Consider the following 24,483-nt stretch of genomic DNA (forward strand, 5'->3'; position numbering starts at 1 on the left):
TCCTCTTTCGTCAGAATTCTTCACCGTTCACTTGTTTCTCTCTCTTTAAGTTAGTTGGGTTTCTTTTTCTTTTTTCCTTTTTTCCTTTTTTTTTTTTTTTTTGTCGAGGTTTTATTTCTTCGGATCGCTTCTTTCTCGCTCTTTAATTTTATTTTTGATTTTGGTTTTCTTTCGTTATATAGTAGGACTTTTTTTAGTTCGTTCAGCTTGGTTTTGTTTGTCGTGGTTTACGAGTTCTCGTTCGACTTTTTGGGTTTGTTTCGTGGGTAGTTTCGTTTATCTCCTCGTGCCTCGCTTAGCCATAGCACGCACACGCAAGCATGCGTGCGATGGATGCGTGGAACCCTGCGTGTCTGTATCACCTACGCAACTGACGGCATGCAGGATGGAACGGGATGATACCGCACGCCATTTCTAGGAACTCATCTCGGCTGAATCCTCATCGCACGCACGCACGCACGCACGCACGCACGCACGCACGTACGTACGTATGCACGCACATCGGAGATCAGGTTGTGACGAGGGGAAGCTCGCAAGGAGCTGCGTTTCTGCGCCCGGTTTCAGTCAAGAGCGATGGAAACTCTTGGTTTGCTCGTGTTTACTGGTTTTTGGACGATTCGATGTGTTTCGTCGTCTGGTCGATTTAAATTCTTCAGGAATAAATTAACGAGTGGCAGGAAAAGATATTTCTTTTCGCGAAGAACATAATCTTCTCATTTCTAGATTTGATTGATTTGACATTTAACAGTTATAAATATTTTAGCGTAATTTGTCTGCCTATTTGATAACGAATAAGCGATTTATATAATGGTCTGAACTTTTAAAACTGGAATAAAACTTCTCTGTGATTATGAACATGATTGGATTTTAAAGAGACATAGTACTCTGTTACTTGATAGCTCGTTTCATTTTCGTGAGACGCGAATCATATCATATTTGTATCCACGTCGATTAAAAACTGAATCGAAAGTGACTCGTTTTCATAAACTTCAAATTTCATAGTTGCACAAGTTTCTGATAAAGATATCTTTAAAATCTACTTGATGGAATTTATTATTGGAAAGTACATACAGAAAATCTTCTGAAAAGAAGCAAAATGTCATTGAGACAGTGTATTTATTTCTTCAATAAAATAGAAATTTTACAAAACTATATCGTTTCTGAACTTTTCTTATATTTCGCTGTGAACTTTCCAACCTATGTATATTTGTTACAAGTGGAATTAAACCATGCGTTGAAGTTGTTGGATATGAAATATTCGTAGCATTTGCCGAGGACAATGCATACAAAGTGTCTACTCACTTTCCCCATTCACCTCAATGACTCCTTACTTCTTCGTAAATTTTTCCTCTCCTGTGTCTACCATTGTGGCTAATTCCTGTATGAGTTATGTGGGATCTTGCTCAATCTTAACCTTCAACTTCTCCGTAATAGTTGCAGCAAAGTTTCCCTTTCAACCTTTCTTAAACTTACTCTTCAGTCGATACGCGAATTCGCGGGGCATCAACGTGTTCTTTATACTTCGATACGTTGCTCGTTCACGTTCTTATGATTCATTTCTGAATATCACGAGGATAAAATGAACACTGCGCCTTCGGCGGCTCATACGGCCGACCACGTCGATCGTTTGGCAATTAAATGAATTTTTTCTTCTATGATTCATACGTTTCTCATACATATTAAATACGAGTCTTTCTTCTTCGACGTATCATTTTCCGATGACGAATAATCCACTCAACATTACCGTAAATTTGAGTCTCGAAATAATTATAGTTTTGTAAGGACTGGCAAATTGTTTTACATTTTTTCAGAAGATTACAGTGTTACGGATAAAACCCTGCAATAACTTTTTAGGATTTTAACAAATCCTCATCTTCTCGTAACTTCCGTTAAATGTTTCCTTTTTTGCAAAACGGTTTAAACATTTGACTAAACTGCCACTTGTGTAGTAAACTAGGGACTATAATAAGTACGACGGAATTTTTTCACATCTTTCAAAACATAAAACAATAAGACATCGGAGTAGGGATTAACAAATCCTTGATGCCGACCCGAAAGTATATTATAATCTCTCTCTCTCTCTCGATGGAGCGCAATTTTTATCCGAAACATTTTTCGTACGATTCGTGTTTTTCGAGATATTTAAGCGGTTTGGGATAAACCTATCAACGCGCAAGTTTAAAATCTAAAAATCCGTCAAAATACCTTTTTAAACAAAACCTGGAAGCTTGCATAAATAACTAGACCGAAGGTTTTTAATAGTATTTATAATAGATTTTAAGCTGGAAAAATCCTCAGATTGCACACAGTGTACCAAGAAATATAAAATATTCAATGCGGGGTACTCTTTATGATTTTTAGCGGACGAAACAAATTCCTACGTAGGTTCCATTTCTCTAGTTCTGTTCATAGAAATATGAAATCGCGTGAAAATCCGCAAGTCTGTTAGCAACAGAGAAACGTGACGCGTCTTGTCGACTCTTCTTCCACCAGAAGGTACCCGTTCGCCGGACGTAATCGACGAACTAATGGAACTCGAAAATAAATGCGCGCGTACACGTCAGAGAAGCACGTTGCGTTTCGATTCTGTCGTAGGGAAGACGAGAGAGAGGATACATGGGTTAACGTTTGCGGTACGCTCTGCGGTAGGAACGACCAACATCCGGGACGAACTATTAATTTCCTTTCGGTCTCGCCGATTTCCGCGGGCACCCACCGCCTAATCTTCTCGCAAATTCGGATACGATGACACGTTTTGTCGTCAGCCGTTCATCGACCACGACTGTGTCAACGAGAAGTCGCCTCTTCACCGAAGCAACGACTAGTTACGTACATACTTTCTGTCGGTGTTCCATGTATTGAAAATATTGAAAATATCGCTGCATATTGTCCAACGTTCCTTTATGTCGTCAGTAACAAAAATCGCTGCTTATTATCTGTTTCCGTTCGAAGTGATAAGGATTAAAGAAAGGTGTGAAACACGCAGCAACGCATCGCGACAGAAACAAACGTTCTTTTAGCGCGAATTTGCCCCTAGGAATGCGTAAACTGCTACAATATTTGAGTATACGCGAATATTTGTAGCGATTTAAGAAGATACGTAAGGTGGCATTAAAACTAGAAATTACGCTTCGCAATAACGATTTCTTCGTAATTTGTTCAAACTTGAAATTAATTTAACAAAAATAAAATACAGGATTAGAGTCGAAATAAAGCCAAACTATTCCTTCGATTACGTTACTTCAGCGAAGATAAAATATATTTCCAAAAAGTTGCACGGTGTTGTTTCCGTGAAGACGCGATTAAACGATTCGAACGTTTCTATCGTTTGACGATTCGTCCTCGAAAACACGGCGGAGAGGGAAAGGTAATTTTCTAATTAGACGAGGAAACGAACAGGAGGCCGCAGAAGTTCGTGAGTCTATGCCACTGTTGCATGAGTTTCGAGGGGAAATAACGAGCGTGAATAGGGCCGCATTGTTTCGTGCACGAACGTTCTCGTTATTGCCGTCGCCTGCGCGAATATCTTCGCGCCGACGCGCGACGTGCGATAAACGTTAAAAAAAAAAAAAAAAAAAAGAAGAAGAAGAGGAAGTAGAAAAGAAGCGTGTTTTAGTCCTTTAATACCATCGATATGGAATTTTCTTCCAACGTTTCTCTTTTAACCTTGCAATTATATAACAATATACAATAGATTATAATACACTGGAATGTGTAAATTCGAGATAGATACTTGAAATTTCACAAGCCTAGTTAAAGATTAATTCCAATCTTTGATATTCTCATCTTTGTATATAATCAATTACGACTTTTCCATTTTCGAACGTGCAATGCCTTCGAGTTGTGCCGCTTTCGTAATAAGGAGGCGATACGTATCTTGCGAAATCTCATTAGTACAGATCTTGATACCTGTGAAGTAAAAAAAAAAAAAAAAACGCTATCCTACACTCTCACACGAAGAATAGAGAATTTTATATAAACCTACGTAACAAAAGGAACAAATTAAAGTAGAAGATCAGAGCTTAAACGTGTAAATTAATATTTTGTTATATCGTAGAAAATATAAGAGTATAATGCTCGAAGGATTAATTCCGTTAGCCTGACACAGTGCCGTTAATCACGTGACGATTTTCTTCTGAAATATGACGATACCACGGTTTATGCTTGCAGCATTAGAACCAAAGGTATGTTTGCGACGTAGAATCGTAAAGGAAAGTTGCGGTTGAATTCTTGATGCTCGTACTAGATTCGCGGATCTGCGAACGGTTGCGTCTAACGGAGGTTAAACTTGATGCGCTCCTCGTTTATTCTGGTCGTTAAAGCGAACGAGTTGTTTGACGATGCATTATCGTGGATAATGTATTCTATACTGTTGACGTTTTTTTCATATAGAAAGTGATAACTTCGATGTCTGTTACTTGTGTTTCTGTTTGTTTGATTCGCGTATGTATTTAAACGATCGATACGTATCAGCTTGTCGTTATATTTTTATCTCTTCGAATGGTCATTCTGCTACTATTTTATTATCGAAATTTTGATACGATAAGCAACGATTATTCTTAAAAATATTTTTTTTTTATTCTTAGTATCTATTAGGTAGTCCGAAAAGTTTTTTTACAGTCTTTTACAACAACGCATCTTTATACAAACATGAAACCTAATCTGCCGAAAGTTGTCATCTTTATTTTGTTGGAACAAAATGGATCGTATGGATAATTCGATAAAATAATATAAAACGGAAAATATCGTGCATACATTATTTCCTTATAAAACGAAAGAAACTTTTCGGACGACCTAATAGTTTGAGTATTTTTTAATATCTTCGAACGCACATAGGTTTATCAAAGTAATTTACACAAATGGTAGCTAATTACGTTATTTAAATGCATTCGTATTTTCCATTCTGATCGTATAGGTGTGGTATATAAATTTATGCATTATTTGGTTGCAGAAAATTAGATCGATGTTATTATCAATATATAACTAGAATATTACTGTAATCTATGCTTCATTCAGAGTTATTAATTTGATAATTGCGCTATTAATCTATCGTAATATTCCGATAAAATGAAATATCTTACGATAGGTAGTCTTTCGTTTTAACTTTATACAAAGAAAAAGAAAAGAAACGCTTTTTCATCTTACTAATAAAAGATATCAAAGTAATTACATTTGAAAATGCATTTAACATCGCAGTTTTAAAAAAAGTCACGTTCTTAAAATGTCGGTGTTTCGGATTCGCAAGATGTATAACCCTGAACTTGATTCGAATTCTCAAACGTCTGTACCAACTAAGAACTAGTTTTCAAACTACATAATAATTAACTTTCTATTGTATATCTATCATCGCGAAAGACATAACTAGTTCAGTCGAATTAACAGCTGTTTTGTTGCTAACTAATCCGGGAATATAGAATGGTATACTAATACGAATGATTCTACGTTCGCGATACGGAAGTGGCAACGTGACGCGTCAAAATAGTAGTTCGCTCCCTTCTTCCGAATTAAAAATAATGAGTTTCAAGTTTGCGCATGGTTGTGGCTCAGAATGCATGCACATGTTTTACCTAAAAAATCGCAAACGCGTGCAGAAACGCATGGCCTCCCATTGATGTTGAAGATCTCAGCTGTTTCCAACTAAAAATTTCCATCGTTAGGTACGAAGATATCTCATCGTTATTATTGTATTCTATATTTCATATTTTCTTCTACCTATGAAATATGTATATTACGCGCATAATATTAAGCGTATTTGCAACAGCTCTGTGTCCCTCTACATAAAAATGTTCGTATTTATTAGGAAAGAAAGAGCACACCTTACACGTAGACTTTGCCTCTAACGAACATTTAAACCTCTCTAACAGTAAGAAAATGAACGAAGTAAGCCGCTAAATCCTTCTAACAATAAAACCTCGTACATAAACATATTACGAACAGTTAAGAATCTGACAAATATACCTTTCACGAGCTTTCTTCGTGATCCTTAGTCAACATCTGAATCTAACTAAATACCACCACCTTACAACTTACAATTCTATATTTCACGCTCTGAAATCAAGTGACAGGCCTATCTAACCAATTCATAAACTCCTATCTAACACGGTCGATCTCGCTCGAATCGAACACGCGAACGAAAAAAGTGGCCATCTGTAAATAACGCGTGCGCATTACTCCGGCAATCTATATAGATAAAAGCGTACGTATGGGAAGCGTTTAAATATCGTGGGATATCTGACTCGCGAGGGGCAGCGTATCGAGGCTCGACGAGCAGATATCTTGGGCGAACTGCGCGCCGGGTAATTTAAGCGCGAAACCGGGAAATTTATTGTGTTCGCGGCCGAAGATACTATTTTACGGCGTTCCGTTTCCGGCGCTGCACGACGCGGCGCGACGCTCCGCGTTGCGGTGGCGCGCGGTTTGTATTATGCGTGCGTTATCGTTTCACGTTTCTGAAACGCGAACTGCTTAGTTAACTCGCTACATAACGCGAGTGAGTTACGACGAGCCCCGTGGCTTCGTTTCCTAATACACGCGATCGCAGTCGTTCCTCCTATCCACCGGGATTCACGGCTCGCTCTTAATAACAAAAGTTTCGCGGTGCATGCTCTCTTCCCTTCCGCTGCCCCCTCGCAACCTCGCCTTATCCCACCTTCCTTCTCTGCGATCTTCGTCCTGGCCTCATCAACGAGAAGTATCATCTTACAGCTTACGAAGATTCCTGCTTGTAACACGCTCCTGTAAAGCAACCGCCGCCACCCCCACCCGCGACCAACTTCTATCCGGCCGGAGACCGTGTTGTACCTAGAGACCAGACTCCGAGTACTCGCTTTCTTCCCCGTGCGTCGTTTAGCAAAAGGTTCGAGGCTTCTCGCGGCAATCGGCCGGCGTCGAACGCGTTCCATCGGACGTCATCGCTTTTGAAAAGGTTGATCTTGATAACGGTTCAGGTATTTGGAAAAATGCGGATTTTTGAAGTTCGCGTTGATTTATTTATTGGTGACGTTTGACAGAAAAGGATAAATGTCGATAGGGTGGAGTGGGTTTGGCGAATGGTGTTTTAGAACTCTCATTGTAGGTAATTAACGTACACGTATAGAAATCGCAGAATGTTGATCTTGATAGCGATTGACGTGTTTGCGGAAATATCGATATCGAAAGTTCCGATTGATTTATTTATGGGTAAGGTTTGAGAAAAATGCGAGTTGTTTGAGACAAAAGCGGAAAGGGTCTACAATGACGTTTGGTCGTAGGTAATTAACTCGCGTGCAGAGTAAACGCACTTGACAACGTCCAACCGCTGTATTTGGTAATGAACGAAGGGAAAGAAGAGTTCCATTCTTCCAATTCTGACGGAAAATCTGTAGATCTTGACAGACCGTACATATGTCCTGATATATGCAAAACGCAGAGAAAGTATATTTCGTTTAAGACTAATTTCATACGAAAATATCAATTATCCTTTAATTACGAACGATTTGAATTTTGGTAGCGATATTAGCAACATTTGCTTAAGACAGCTATGCGAAACATAGTAATTTTCAATCTCTAACGATACGTAAAAATCGAGCAGCTCTTTAAATTCGTTACATAAAGGATACGCGTGCATAAAGAGACCACGACGGATAGAAACGAGATTGAAGGAAACCCGTTCAAAGTAGGCTGTTCTTTGAAGCTGACTGATCGAGAAGAACACGATTTTCGATATAATAATATTACATGAAACGATACTTAAATAATTTCCCGTTAAAATCACTTTTAATTTTATTGTACACTTAATGCATTGAATAGAATCTAGTGTCTGGTGCATTACAGAGAGGCTCGGACGAGGGTGAGATTAAAAGCCATACTTTTAGTAATTAAATCAAAAACCTGTGGTCGTTTTAGAGTTTTCTCTTTTCATCGGTGAAGTTAATGAACGATACTTTAATCGAAATCGTACGATATCTATTAAATGAAAAATTTCAAGAAATCTAATATTCGATAGAGCTCGGTGAAGATGAAATAAAGAAACTTATTAGAAAGGAGTTTTATATTACGAAACGTTTAATTGATAATTTCTCTGCCATTTGTTCCATGTATTCACTTTCTATTTTAAACTTCATTCCACTGCATAAACGCTGATTCGCTTGGGCTTTCAAAAAGTGCACGATTTCGACTAAGTTTTGCTCCGTTAACATTTAAATCGCATTACAAAGTTATCGAGTCGATTTAACTTCCTAACCCCCTTGCGTTTCACACTTTAACACTTACAGCTATTATCAACATACTTTCTATTTTACTTTCCGTTTTCATCTTTCAGATCCCTTTTAAATATCCTCGGAAGAGGTGATCCAACGGAGATTCCAGCTTCACGAATTTTACAATAAAAACATCCTCGGAGCATTCTGAAACCTGATTGTTTATTAAAACAATAGATATCTCGTAACAATATGATCATGGCAGTCGAGTCTCGTTAACCACGTGTCAGTGAGATTTCAAATTGTTTCCTATAGCACGCTTGATATAGCCATAAAACTTTTTTATAGCAGGTGTTCGAACGCATTCACGAACCAACATATAGATTTCATCCCTTTAATTATATTCACAAAGATATGAATTTTCCTGAATATTCCAAGCCTATTAATTAGCGAAAAAAAAAAAAACGTGGAAATGAAACCACAAGAGAAATCTACGACCAATTCCATCCTACGAACACACAGTTTAAACCCTCTTGGCGAGAACTGATCCGACCATCATCGGATCGGCTATCCATCCGTTGCAGCGAAATATCGAAGGAAAAACAAGAAGGGGGCGAAACGAGCGGCGATCAGAGTTAATTAAGCGTCGCGGGTAGGCGATTGGCGCGGAAAGATTTATCAGAGGTCCCGCAGCAGCGTCGATGACTGGCGGGGTCGAATGAATTTCCGTATAGGCTCGCGGTCGGTCGCGTCTACCGCGTGCTGTCGCAGAAAATCTATTCGTCAGGACAAAAAATATTTACCAACAGCCCCGGGGTTGGCACGGGAGCATGGCGTGCATCCAATAACCGTTTCGCAAGGGACCCTGGCCAGCCGGTCGCAGAGAGGCCGAAGCAAGAGAGAGAGAGAGAGAGACAGAGAGACAGAGAGAGAAGAGAGTTCCAGAGAGCGAGGGCTCAGTTTTCAACTCGACGCCGTATAACAGCACATATCCATTTACTGCTTCAGAGGATTGTTTATAGCGTGCGTGTCATAGGTCAACGGTTTCTGCTCGCTCGAAAGGACCACACGCTCCCGTCCACTATTTATATACGTGGGTGTCGTCCTCTTAGCTTCGCGTACCTTCCGATATGGCCTAACGTAAGGCCAACGCGTAATTCAAAACCGTAAATTGTCGCCGTATCTATATCTACCGGCGGACCTATCACACCTGAATTAACCGGCGCTAGTTTATTTACGGCTTGTTTCGTTCCGACAGAAACGATGCCTTCGCTTTTCTTCTTACAGTCGTGCACTTCCTCTATCCGCTGATATTACCAGTGGTGTTTGGACGCCAGTTTACCAAACGCGTCTTTTAGCAGGTACACGCGTTTGATTTCTCCGGGCTGATAGTTTTGTTCGTTCGTGGTGAACGGTGGTTGGTAACGTTGGTAATCGAAACGCGCTAGAATATCGTTGAGCGATCGACTGGTGGGGGTGGGAGCTTAAGAAACGCAAGTTTAAGCTCACTTTCCTGGGAAATGGAACGGCGGATGGCTTGCATTCGCGTTTGCACGAGGTCTCTTACCGATTTTGTGATCGCGTGAAGAGGGAAAATAGAGAATAGACGAGACCAATGTACCAACTATCCTTATTATCTGGTAACTGTCTTGATAGAACGTTAAAATTAACTACTAATACTCGGCAAACACGACACTGCCATACAGATTTCTCATTCCTAGACATATGTATACGTAAGTAGTACGAGTCAAGACATTACACGTGGCAAGACATTACGATCTCAAAGTACCACATAATTGCAACGTCGAACGCGTTAATACGTTTCAACTTTGATTACGTTCAATCAGCCGCGGGAAATAATTGAACAGAAGTTCGTACAGGCCGGATAAATGGAGCAATAAAACATCGCTTGTCGCCTATTAAATTATAGAAACGGTTCGTGTATGTACACGGTACATCCAGCTGTTTTATTGTACAGAAAATGAAAGAAATAATCGGTGCTTGCTCGAACTGTTTGATCGATCAAGCGAAAAGATGTTCGTCCGTGATAATTGATAGGGAAAAAAAGACAGGAGATTTTCAATTTGCAGAATTTCGCTTTGAATCGCGAATCACGAAGAGGATGGAAAACGGATGGTGCGAATATAAATCGAAAGGAATACGCCGAATGAACGTACACCAGCGTGATAGTTAACAGCGATAATGCTTATTATCGAATGCTGAAATTCGATCGTATATCGCGCGATAGACCGTTCAATATTCTCGTTGTTCAAACGAATGTTTCTAAACGTGAACGTTTCTAGCCACTTGGAGCGACGTCACGAATATTTTAGTATCGAGATGTACGATGACATTGCGTTGGAACGATAGCGTTTGTATTTTTTTACAATTTTAAATAATGAGCGACCATTTTTTGCGAAATTTTTATGTGAACGAAAATCAAAAGTGATAGAGAAATATCATACAAACGTCTCCTACGATGGAAAATGTTTCGATCGTGTTAACTCTGTAGAGATAGCAGTTGATCCGACAGATACATGCAAAATCTTTTATGAAAATTATAATGTTTATAATACTGCACATAAGATAAGTATTGTTAATCTCAAAAATATTTTTTCATTACTAGAATAAATCTAATATATATATTGTAATTAATATTTTTTAAATGTTGATACTACCAACTTTAAAAACAAATAAACATTTATCCCAATAAAAGCAATAAAATAATTAAAAGATAGTTTAACAAAAGATGACATAAGATTGGCTGATGCGTATGGGATCGCAAGATTATTCTTCTATACAAAATGGAAAAGACGACTTATCATTATCGTCATATATGACGTATAACAGGATGCAATTGCTGCTAATTAACGTAATACTTGACAACGACGGTTATCGAAGCTCGAGTTAGAGATATAAAATCAACCAGTTATCAGTTTATTAAACGTCGAAGAATAATTAAGTTGGTATGACTCATCTAAAATGAAATTTTCACTCGTCGTAAAGCAGGAAAAATAGCACGGAGTAGAACACGAGGCAAAAGATGGGAATGAAAATAGAGAAAACGAAAGGTGCAAAGACGTGGAAGCAGAGAGTAAAAAAGATACAGAAGAGATTGCACGGTTGACTGATTACTTCACAACTCTCATAAAGATTTTCATTACACGAACCTGTTTATTAGGTATGCACGATGCGTCACGTTGCAGCAATGTTAATTTCTCATCGACGTCTTCAGACGGTCGCAGCTACCGGACTTTCTAGCCGATTCTACGAACGCGTTGCATCATGGAACTTCTGGAACAAGATGAGAATTACTGACATTTCTTACGAACAACTTCTTTACACGCATAAAGATCTTCTCATTCGTATTATTATTAAGGTATACTATCAAATATCCTGAAATAAATTAAATCGCGGTAATTTAGAGAATGTTACTCCAACTTTCCTGACATCGATTTTCTAACTTTTGTTACACGTAATTTCTATGAAACAAGAAACGAAAATTCGTTTGATATCTCGCGTTACGATAGAGAAGAAAAGATTGATGCAAATGTGATTAATTAATCGTCATAATTTATAACTTTCTACGTGGTCGTACCGTATGTAATCTATCATTACGCGTTCGTTATTAACTTTTACAAACAGCAATTTTTAAATGCATTCAGAGTTAAACAGTCGGTACAAATATAAAATGATAAGGGGAAGGAAATATCCCTTAATATTTATAAAATACCATGTTGATACACATTAAACAATTTTCGAAAGGATAATCGTTAAATATCAAAGGTCCGGAAAGAAAGATAAAACACTAAACGCTATGAGGTGTTTAAGCGTGCGATATAACGCGAAGAGCCTGGAACGAGAAAAATCTCTCATTGAAAACTGTACGGTAAACACAGTGTAAAGGCGCAGCTAAAAAAAAAAGAAAGAAATAATAAAAAGAATCAAAACTCGTGTGAGGGAACCTTGGAGTACCGAACACGTGATAGCGCACGGTTGTGTGCGTGCATGTTCCTAACATACGAGCCGGGCAACGTGCAATTTTGCTACATTCGCGAAGAAATTGTTACCTCGTGGTCATCGTTAGCAAGCACCACTTGCCGGTAGCGGATTGATCGTTCTATCAGCCTCGAACTACAAGCAGAACTGCAACGGGGATAGCACGCATACTAAATTGGCCAAATTTTCTCCGGCAACTTTTTTACAACAGGCTATTCAGATAAAAATTTTGCATTTACTTAAGGTACATATACACGGAACGGAAGATGCATGAAATGTAGCTGCTTTCTTTAATACGGTTTTTGGTCAACGAAACGATACTTTCCATTATGATAATACCTTTTTTTTCAAATATGGTAAATTTTCGCATACTAACAATTTTTTACTCGAATAGATTACGTTAAACACTCCGTGATACCCGGTTCGTATCGTCTGAATTTGTACTTTATAAATTAAATTCAATTGGTTGTAGTTATTATAAATTTTCGTAATTAATATTCTGATTAATATTAATAGCTATTTATCTATATATTTATTGTGTATTAAATGTAAACTTATTTAAAAATAAAAGATTGTTAGTGCATGAAACTACATCTCGCTTAAAAAAAAACAGTTTTGTGATAAGGTAATTAGTACATAAGAATTTTGAACGTTCTTGAACTTGTAATCTTGGTTCCGATAAGAGAATATTAATAGGTAGGCGACTAATTCTGCCAACGTTGCGTTCGAGAGCTAACGTTATTGCCAAATATTGTACTTTTTTCGGGCTTCTCGATTTATTTTAATTACGTAGCAAAGTATTTGATAATAGTTACAGTAAAGTATTAAACGAACAAGAAATCTCTTATATTAGTATCAATGTTTGCAGGTCGCTCTTTATGGTTACGCGAGGAATTTATGTTCATTGAAACTAACAAATGTTAATCAAAGCGAACCAACTGCGGTATCTTTCGAAATTTTCATTTTATGAGAATATTCTTCATTGAAAATGATTCGCGTTAGTCTAATTTACTCTATATAAACATACACTTTGTATATACGCTTTGATAGAAACTTTCTTGAATTTTGTCGAGTATTACATCGTTAAGTTACTACTTACTCAACGACATTTGTACCATCGAACTATATTATCTACTTGTATTATATTCTGTTGATGTTAACCATCAGTGCTCGTTAAAGTGTGTAATGAAATTGCCGGCGGAATATGAACGTTCCTATTAAACACTTTTCTCGTTTCGAAAAGCGGTAACTGTTGTACCGTAACCGAAACAGATAATATTGTGGAATAAACCGAAACCGACAGAACTTCAATTCTAATTACGGAATAATCAACTCACGGTCGTATACGCATTACATTTATATTAACGCAATTTATCAAAGCACATTAAACGCGTACGCATTTAATTTCTACACACGTGTGGCAAATTATTTAAATCGTATTATATTCGCAAATTAACGCAAAAACTTGCATCGATAAATTATCATATATCTTAAGGCATGACAGTAAACAGATTTTCCACTTATGACGGACTTCGTTCGTTAATGTTCTAAACGCGACAAGATTGATGAGGAAGGTTGCAAATATCTTATCTGTAAACGAGTTTTCATTTGAATAAAATATCCTTGTAAAAAATGTTTCAGCTGCTAATAGACGTTAATGTATACTTTGTATAATTGACTTTGATAGAATATTATAAAGTGTTCAATACTATAATTCTATAAACTCGTGGAGATACTTCGGATAATTAAATTTACCAGGCTCGAGGTTTAATTTTGTTATACTTACTCGTAAATTAGTTAGAAATGTCATAGATGTGTTATTAATCTTTCTGTACAATTTAATATAATTTGTGTGAAATTCTTAACGCCAAAACTGTACCGAAGATTAATTCAATAAAATGCTTAATAAACGAATAGAATTAAGTAAACTCTTTTCTCGTCCAAAATTTACCTTCGTCACGGAACAGAGCTTTCGTTATAAACTTTTACTCTGAAATGAAGAAATTAAAGAATCGATAGGCCAAAGACAGCGAGAAACATACTCGACTATTCCAAACCCAGATTAATTCACTGGATCATCCGAAAACGATCGGCTGCTCGATCAAAGTCGCGGAAAGAAGGGCGGCGAAACAATTAACCCGGTGATACGGGAACTGGAAGGGGACTTTCCCAGCGACAGTGGAACATCCCATAAATACAGAAACCCCAGAGAGCAAGGGTATCTACCTATAACGGTGCAAGAAACGAAGTACCGTAGTATACACAGAGAGAAAGAGAGACGAGATTCGGGACGTTCGTTGGAAGCAGGACGCTGGCGGGATCGATTCGAAATTTAATTTGCAGCTAGGGAAAAAGCGCCATTAGATATCGTAGATCGTGGTGGAGCGCAGTCGGCCCGATAAGGAATTTATAATATCGTGCCATCGATATTATCGGCTCGCTTGTTGCCGATCGGTAAATACCCGCTTAAATATCGTCGTGTAAAGACGAGCACGGGGCGAGTGTGAGAGCGTGCACAAGCGTAAAGGGGGAGGAGGGTTAAATGAATTGCCGTGGAGAGGCCGGAGCAAGAGAAGAGAAGGCAGAGCACGAAGCTTATCCGCGCGTGCAATAGCGCGAGTATTAAAATGTCGGCTAATTTAAAATCGAGCGAAGATCCGCGCTCGTGTGCGCGATCGCGGGGCTGGCTCCGCGCGTACATAAGTATATACTCGCCTCTAGCCGCGCGGCTGACTCACGATCTCGGTGTATCCATTGGCGTGGGTAGCCGTAGCCGAGAATTATCTTCGCGACGCGATCGCGAGCTGGAATTCGACGAATCCCAAGTTTCTGGCCGCGGATCGATTCCGTGCCCGGCCGTTCGAAGAAAACGTGTACGCCGCCGTGTGAAACACGGGTCGATCCACGCGATATACGTAAATTCTCCGCGATCGATACCCCAGGACGGTGAAACAGTCGCGGGACCACATTGGTTGCGGGTTCGAGTCTCGAGAAAATTATAGGCGGCCGAATCACACGGATGGTCAATCAGTTCTGGGAGATCGTTGAGGAAGAAATGGCGCGACATAATTTTTATTTATAATAACGTATAACAGGATTTATTAATATTTCCACGCTACCGATGATTTCTAGCAACGATATTTCCATTCAAACAAACTGTACCAATGAATAATAAATCGATAATCGATGAGATCGACTATAAATCGAAATTATCTGGTGAACGATACTGTACGATGATTAGGAAGAATAAAATAATTGCAGTTTGATTTGCCCAGAATTTCGTAGTCGAAACACATCTTTTGAAAAATAGGTGTCGCAGATATTTTTGAACGATAATGTGCAACACGTTACTGAGATCATACGACAAGAGGTTAACGATGTAATCGCTTCACCGAAGAATTTGCATTTGGATCCGCGTAATTGTGTTTGTTCTCACAAGTTTGCTACGAAACGTCGATGGCTGTTACTTAACAACCATTTCGTCAGCCAACACCTACAACACACAATTTGAAGAAAAATGGGATACATGCGACGTCTATTATTCTTGAGTCACCGACGTCCCACGACAGTATCACAGAACAATATGTATTTCATTCCGATATTTAATTAAATTGAAAGCAAAGAAAGCTGAAACTATAATAGCATTAGCAGGATCGCGACTTCTTGCGCCTACATATTGCAATTCCTACAAACTTCATTTGTCACGTACGGCGTCGAACCTACCGATACAAATGTCACCATCTTCCAAAGAAAGTGGAAATCATATCGATCATTTGATAACTGCCCACGGTGATTAGAGTCTTAACGAAGGATTAAAATCACAATAAGCTTAGTCAAATCATTACCTCTTCTTTCCTACGGTACAATTTCTAGGATTTCCACCTTTCATACAGATTATAGATATTTCGTATACCCATATATCTCGAAATAACAACCACCGTATCGTATCGAAGAGAAAGGTCAACCGTTCGAATCTTAACAGAACACAATGAAATTACATCGTAGTAAACTTAACAAGATCGTTGCTTCTTTTCTTCTTCGTAACTTCTAGAAAGCCCAGCTTTCGTATAACGTCGAACAACGTATCCCTATAAATAACAAGCATTACGTTCTTTTAAAGAAGAAGAAGAAGAAACACCTTCTATCGATGACTCGGCAGCTCCTTAGTGATTCGAATCTGGACGAAACGTCTGGAATGGAGGATGTACGCAACCCTGAACGGGTCAGCTCGTTGATCTATGCCTGCATAATGGCGGAACACAGGCAAATACGCGTGCATTATCAGCGTGGATCGAAATGATCGTTTCGCGTCACGTCTTCATCCGCCACGGTCGACCTTAAACGCGCGCAACGGCTGACCTTGATTAACCCTTTACCAGGCCCAGAGAACGGGGAACGATTGCTCTCGGTGAAGTTGGCTCGCTCGTTCCACGCACACAAACAACGCACGTAAGATGGTGCCGGGGACCGCTTGCAAATGACTGAATCCCCATAAATCAGCGGTATAAATCGATAGTTCGACTTACGGGGGCCCATTAAGCGAGTGTAGTAATAAAGCTGTATCGGTAACGTTATTGGTGTCCTCTTAATAACAACCCGATCGAGGCTGAATAACAGAGAGCAGGTTGAATTATGGGTGTAAACCGGGCTCCACCCCTTTCTCGCCCCAGCTCCTCACGCGTGCCCAGGATACGACTCTTCGTTCCACGGTGGACAAACTGTCTTTCGCTTCGAAACCATTCCTCTTTCTCGTCACAGTCGAGTAACTTGACCTTTCGCGACTTCGTGGTATGGTTATGCGAAAACGATCACTGTGTTTTATGAGTTTTGCGCTGGTACGGAATTACGAAGGGAAGAATAGCGCGGAATATCTTCGTGGTGTAACGTAGAAGCGATTGTTTCATTCGGAAATTGGTATCCTGGTTTCTGTACATTTTTTACGAATATGGTACGTTCTTCTTCGTATCGAGACAATTCAAAATTCTACGAAGCGATGATTTTGCAGTTCTTGTTGCAAAACAGAGCATTTGTTCCTAAATAATTTTTCCGAAACGAATAAACGACGACACTGTGGGTTTTCAGATGCGGAATATTAAGTACGTATCGTAACGACGTGCTGTTTTTCAGAGGCAGAGAAATAACTCGATTAGACAACCGAGTCGAATTAATTAATTGAACAAGCTGAGTTTCTTTCATCGATCGCGTTTGTCGCGTAATTTGTCACGTGAAGTAAACGTAGAAAAATTACGGACAAGTGTTCGTTGAACGACATAAAAATAACAGAATTAACAAGATTGTAATATTTCTGAAGTTTCTTGAAAGAATATTCGTAACTTTTCTTATACTTTCGTTTTTATAACGAATGTAATCGAATTGTATCTAAAACATCGTTCGTAAATCAATGTACAGTCGTAGAAGAACAATTCCAAAATATAAAGTCATCGCTTCATAACGATAGTAATCTTCGTATTCCAATTTGGTAAACGCAATCGCAACAAACAAAGTGCAATAAGAGATTCAATTCGATAGAAACCTTATACAAAATTCGTATACTTTACTTAAAAGAAACAACTTCTCATACTGAAACAAGAAACTATTCTGTTCTGTTGGAACGAAAAGGATCGTACGTGATTCAATAAAATAATATAAAACAGAAAATGTCGCGCGTCTATTATTTCCTCGTAACACGAAAGAAACTTTCGGGGAAATGTAACGTTAACCTTTCACTACCATTTACATTTTCCATTCGCCAAAATCCCTTCAGAACCACGAGAGGCAGAGAGATCTTTTCCTCCCGCAAGTTCTACATAGACCGAATTCACTGGTGCGCAGGTTTCAGCAGTCGTCGAGCGAAGAATCGAACGGACGTTGACGCGACCACGTCCAGTTCCCGTGGCGCGTAAATCATCCGCAATCGGATCTCGTTCGAAGCCAAGGGACCGCTTTTCTCGGTTCACCGCAGTACAGACACGAACGCTCGGGTGAAATGATGAAAGGGAGGAAGAAAAAACGAACAAAGAGAAAGACAAAACGAAACAGCTAGAAAAAAAGAAAGAAAAGAAAAGGGAAGGGGAGAAAAATCGAAGAAAAAAAGAAGAACGGGCATCAGATACGTTGCAGGAATGTTCGTTCTGTACGTGGCTCGGGGAGGATATAATAATAATATCGGCAAGTTGTAGAGGGGGATATAGTCGTCACGACGGATCACGTCGAAGTCGTGATCTTCCGCGGCGTCCAGGGACGGCAAGATCGCGCTTGTGATCAGTTTGCGAGGGAGTCGAACGAGCAGATCCTCGGCAACCTCCGCAGAAAGTTCTGGTGCGTGCAATGCGAAACGTGACAGAACCCAGCCGCCCTTCGCCCGCCTTCCTAACAATACCCTCGTCTTCTACCGCTTCTTCCACTCCCTCTTCGTCTCCTTCGATATCCTCTTCTTCGTCCTTTCTTCTCTTCCTCCTCTTCTGTTTCTTCGTCTTTGTCTTATCCTCGTTTCTGTTCTTCTGGAGCAGTGTTTCCCAACCATTTTTCAACTGCATCCCTTCTTCGTAACGATTCAACAAATTTCATCGACGAGCCACGTAGAAACATATATTTAACAACATAGAGAGAACATGTATAATTTTAAAGTACGATACTTAACTAGAGCTTAAAATCTTCGACTAAAAACAATAGCGACGAAGCGCTAGAAAATAATTGACGATCCCTTTGCAGGTAAACTGCAGATTGAGAACACCAGTTGTAGCGTACAACTTGAAAGTATATATTATTATAATACTTATAAACACTTGCTAAAATTTGCCGATCGAACAATACGCGCATCGTTTCTTTCGCTAACTTTGCTATTCACGACAATGACGGAACCATCGTAGACGCAATTGTCTGAATGTCAGCGGATCTTAGAATTTTAATAGCGACATATGTCTGTCGAGTAAAGTGCTTATCTACTTTGGATCGCTTGTCTCGACCGAGTGTACTCCTTTCTGACTGTGTCAGAGGAGGTGAACACTTACATACGATATATCTGCTTGACGAAAATATCTGCAAACTTACGAATAAATAGCAGATTTTTATACGAATTCGTATTTTTATGAACACAACGAAAGAAACAGAATCTATGTAGAGATCTAATTTACCTATACAATTTTACAACGAATACTGTCGTAGATTCATTCGTGTTTTCTTGAAACAGCACATTAGCGTTGTTATTTTCCCATAAAATTTATTTAACCAAATTTATTTATCCCATCTGTTCGTAAATTCAGATACACGTATTTTCATATTCTCTGCTTTTATAAGGTTCTTCGTAATTTTTTTAAAATACATCAAAATGTATACTATTAATGAAAAACTTGCCGATTAATCCAATATTTTCGCATGTCACGTGTATTCATTAAATTTTCCACAAATACATAAAAATCCGCAGTCTACTTATATCTCCACTACGGTGTATAATGCAGTACAGCTGCGCTATCTCTCCATTGTCTCGTTGATCATGTTCGCTCAACATGGTTTTTGCCACGGTGACCCATGTGACCAACTCTTTCAGAACGATTAAGACAGTCTTGTGATTAGAACATTTTTAACGATGCAAAGGACTTGGATAGCATTGTTAAAGGAAATACGCGCACACGATGTATAACATTTTGTAAAAATTAAACGTCATAGCGTAGTAATATGTCGATCAGTCGCGATTCCCAATACAAAATACAAAATTCGCACGACGATCAACTTGTTAACTTTGTCTCTTTAACTTTCTTTCTTTTGCTCGTCGCTGCTGCCATTCTGAACTTTGATCACCTTTGCTGCCTGGGTCTCTATATCCAAGTCGTCCGTAGAATCTTTTCTCGCGGAGCAAGGAAAGGAAAGCATAACCGGAATCTGTTAACGCGACGTCCAATTTCTACCGGGGACCAGTTGTAAATCGGCGAGCAAATGGCGCGTAAACGTACGCGTCAGGGATATTAACCGTCGCGGACTGACAGAGTTCACGTTGACCACGGTAGCTTACTTGCTGGCCGTTCCATTATTTATCGCCGCTGGATTTGTCAGGTATTATTCGGTGATTTATGCGCCGCATCGTAATTCATACGCGCGTAAACAAAGGAACGGACCAACGTTTGTGGGAGAACCTTTTCGAACGATCCCCCGCGAACTGCTGCCTCTTCTTCGAGATTAACGATAGGAACATTGTAAAATGGGTTCGTCTACCCGCGCAACGATTTAATCCTAGGTGAATTGTTGTCGTTTCTGTTTGGTCATTACGCTTACGGAAATAGGACACATCGCTTGAATATACTGTTTGCGAAGAATGAATATTCCTGTGTTTTTGTACGATTTTTTATTGATCTTTCCGCGGTACCACCTACATACGTGCATAAATCCAGATTGATAAATTCAATCGAGCTTCATAAGGTCGAATCTATCGAATCTTCTATATAGAATTATTTTAATTGTTTAGAAAGTAACTATATATAATGTAACTAGACTGCATTTACATTCTTATAAATATGGCTCAAGATATAGAATCTAAATAGAGATTTGTTTATACATGTATCTTTGTACGTAAGTGCATAAGTTTTCTACGTTTTCATACATTAAAATTTCATATAAATGCATAAACATTCGCGGTCTATAGATAAGCAAATTTATACAATTCCTATTACTCAGAACGATACATTAACATATCTAAATTAATTGTAAGTAATGTTCTTAATTCGTGACTTCGCGAAACAGCTAAATATTTGTTAATTTAATCGTATTTCTATAAAGCAACCCTGACGCTTTAAAAAAACCCTGGTAACAAATCCATCATGTTTTATCGGTGCTAATCAAAGAATTTTGCAAGGCATTTATAATTAAATTGTGCGGATATTTATTATGCATTTATGGAACGTTTAAATATCTCCAATGCACAGGATATACTACATTTAAAAAAATATCCAGACTGAAGAAACAAATCTTTAATGAATTCCAACAAATCTACATGGCGAAGCGAATCTTTATTTTCTCCATTATAATAGAATTGTATAATTTAGATGGAATAAATAGCACAATATAGAAAACAACATCCAACAAAGTAAATTGAATGAAAAAAAATTTTTTAAATATCGTTAACGCAACGTTAATCCTTAATAAGTTAAAAGAAATCTTTTTGTATTTGCATAAAAATTCGGAGTCTAATCGTAACGAAACTTTTAATCATCTCTACCGAAACTATCAACGAAAGGCATACGTGCCTTACCATTTCGTCTCATCAATGTCTACGCGCTAGTATTTTCCCGTGTTTCCTTTCGTCAACAATTTCAATCCACGTATCGAACGCAGGAAATCTTCTATATGGTAGCGGTCGATCGACGATAAGTTCCAACTATCTATCAGAAAATGCAACGACACGTTCGGCTTGTTCGTTTTCGGTTCGACCGTGAGATTTGGATCGGCCCGTAGCGCACACGAGCGGCTTATGACGACGACCTCGACTCGCCATCCTGATCACGATCACGCACGCACGTCGAACCGCCCACACCCTCTTTTCACTGTAAGCCGCGAGACTCGCCAGCCACGGATTTCGTCTCCGGCAACGCGGACGCACGTGCGTGAGCTCGCATAACGAAATCGTTTCGTCGGATTGTCACCCCAGCTTCTTCGAGGCTTGAAATCGCGTTCCGTAACACGCGACAGAATGGCTGGAGATCGCACGGAGAAAGTGGATTCCTCGAATTCTTGGGCGAATACGAAAGTTTGTTTGATCCTGCGATTGGACCTCTCTTGCATAATATCGATACTTATTATTTTAGCGGTACTTTTCTATCGTACAAGTTATAAATTACGAATTATTAGCAGGTACATGACAGCGGCGAATTTTGCAATGGAACGAATGCAGCGATACTTAGTATCGTGGACAAAAGGCCTAAGAGATATCGGGTAAACTATAAACATCGTCGCGAACCAAGGTGCCGATAGGCCCATCAATGTGTCGTCGGTCCTTCGGTTGAATAGTTTCGTAGAAAAAAGGCCTACGTGACTCTGACCATGGGCTGTTGCGTAACACGTGCGTGGTGAGACTAAGACAAAGGGACAAAAGGGATGCTAAGGCAGAAAGACGAATTCACAGTGAGTGTCAGTGGAGAAGTCAGAGAGTGTGAATCGAGAAGTCAAAGAGTGCGAGTTGCGTTATCGAGAGAGTGTGGCCCGTGTGTGTGTGAGAGAGAGAGAGAGAGCGTTGGATCCGTTGTGACGGGAGTTGCAAATTAACTATTGAGTTGACTAAAGTATAGTACGTTATTGCGATTAATTCACGTTAAACAACCATCGTTTTCCTGTTTAATCAACGTCTGTACAATCCATTTATTCGCGAATAAACCAGCATTATTTATTATTATTCTCGATACTACAATACGTTTAAAGGTGGTTATTATAAATACCTGTTGGTTGGTTTATTGAAGAGACGAGTGAGAAAATTGTAATAGTCAATGTATATTAAAATCACTTTAAATACAAGTACAGAAATAGCGTATGCTGGTCGTAATCGTCGCTCGTTCGATGCTACTGTTCGACTCTGCGCTCGCCATTCGACTGTGTGACTCGCTATAATCATCGTCCTAGAGAGTATGTTCGTCTATTTGTGTCGACCGGTGGTATTACAAAAAGTTCAAATGTAGCTCTGGTTGACGATTACGAATAACGGCGATGATGTTTTACTCGGGGTTTGTTTACCTTTAAACCTAGCAAATCAAAACAACGTTGGCACTCCAAGGTGCAACAATACGAGTCTCTTGCGATTCGAATCTTCCATTGACTCGTGTACCGCTACACGTTTCGCGTAAAGTTGTAGAAATTGCGTGTATCATAAGAGTTTATAACCTACGCACAGATTATAATTTATCGGTTCATTAAAGTTATTAAATAGAAAATTATTATGTATGTAAAATCGAGTAGATGAATATCGATAGCATAGACTAGAAAACGAAACCAGTATTTAAATTACTCGCATAGAACCTGTTTTATATGCATTAATTCCGGAGATAATTGTAGAGTTTTAAAATAAATTCAAAGAAAATGAAAGTGCGTGAATGAAATCTGTTCTGATTATTTATTAGAGACCTAGTTTCTATAAAATAAACTTCTAGATATTTCACAAAATCAACGAAACTATTAACGAAAAATGCAGAAACGTGCAAAGAAACGTCACCTTACCAGTTTCAAAATTAATTGGCATCGTTGTTAGTAAGATTATTTTGCTTATTAACAGGGGAATGGAGAAATCTGCTAAGATTTCCTACTAAAACTGACTTCAAACGCCTAGGAAATCGAGAGAACAACGGACCATGTATCAAATCATCGAATACGTCCCACGTCTCCTTTCTTCGAAGATTACATTATTCGTCTTCTTGCGTGTGTACGCACGTGCGTGAAATCGTATAAGAATGGCGCATAGTTTGTCATTCTGCTTCGAAATTGCTTCCGCGGTATCGTCTTCACGCATGGCTTCCGGTTCGAACGTATAAGAGAATTTATTATGTAAACAGAAGTTAGAACGCATCATTTAACGCGTTACACGTTACACAGATTGAAAATTCAATGAAATGCGAGCAATTGTTTATGAATCGCGAATTAATGATCTTCGTTGTAAGCTGCTCGTTGTAATTATTGGAAAATAACGAAACGATTAAATGTTTACTACAAATATCCCTTAAGAAGAGATTTTACTTGATATCTATTGGAAAATTGTTGCAATTACTCAACAAGATTATTAACGGTGCTATTTTAACGTAATCAGACATCGAATAAAATTTATTTCGCTATAAAATGTTCTATTAACCATGTAGAAAAATATTCGTATGCTAAAAATACAGACGAAGCAAACAGAAAGTTGGAACAAACAAACTCCGAAGAACCAAAGGCTAGAGTAAAAGTCAATACAAACGAAATAACCACATTCCACTTCGATCCTCTAATTCCAATAATCCCCTGTATTGGCAATAAAAATTGCATTCATACAGAGTCACCGAGCACAAACAACGATTCACATTCTAACCAGGAGCGAGATCAAAAGGGCGCGTGACCATGGGCAACGCGGCAAAATTGCGGAACACGAGCGAACGCATCCTATCGTGTCGCGTCGCTATACCGTAAAGCTTAATGAACGACAGAATTATTCTGGAAGCGAGGGCTTGTTGCACGCGGGCGTCGCGTTACGGAGATCTTTGACCGGAGCGGAGCGGAGCGAAAGGAGCGTTATCATCGCTCAAACAAAGGGCATTACTTATCCACTAGTCATACGTTTTCCATCGCCCACGCGTTTGCACGC

General features: G+C 39.0%; 1 long non-coding RNA gene across 5 annotated transcripts in view; it reads right to left on the bottom strand.

Annotated features, from left to right (window-relative positions):
- Positions 1 to 22,749, bottom strand: part of LOC139989700 (uncharacterized) — a 185,053-nt gene extending 162,304 nt beyond the window's left edge. For all 5 annotated transcript variants that reach the window (XR_011800383.1, XR_011800382.1, XR_011800384.1 and 2 more), the window contains exons 1-2: positions 22,598 to 22,749; positions 11,348 to 11,471 (exon numbers count right to left, since the gene is read on the bottom strand). This is a non-coding gene — a long non-coding RNA (uncharacterized lncRNA). The remainder of the gene's footprint in view (positions 1 to 11,347; positions 11,472 to 22,597) is intronic.
- Between the last annotated feature and the right edge of the window lie 1,734 nt (positions 22,750 to 24,483).

Source organism: Bombus fervidus, chromosome 8, assembly GCF_041682495.2.
Source record: "Bombus fervidus isolate BK054 chromosome 8, iyBomFerv1, whole genome shotgun sequence".
NCBI classification, from domain to species: Eukaryota; Metazoa; Arthropoda; class Insecta; order Hymenoptera; family Apidae; genus Bombus; species Bombus fervidus.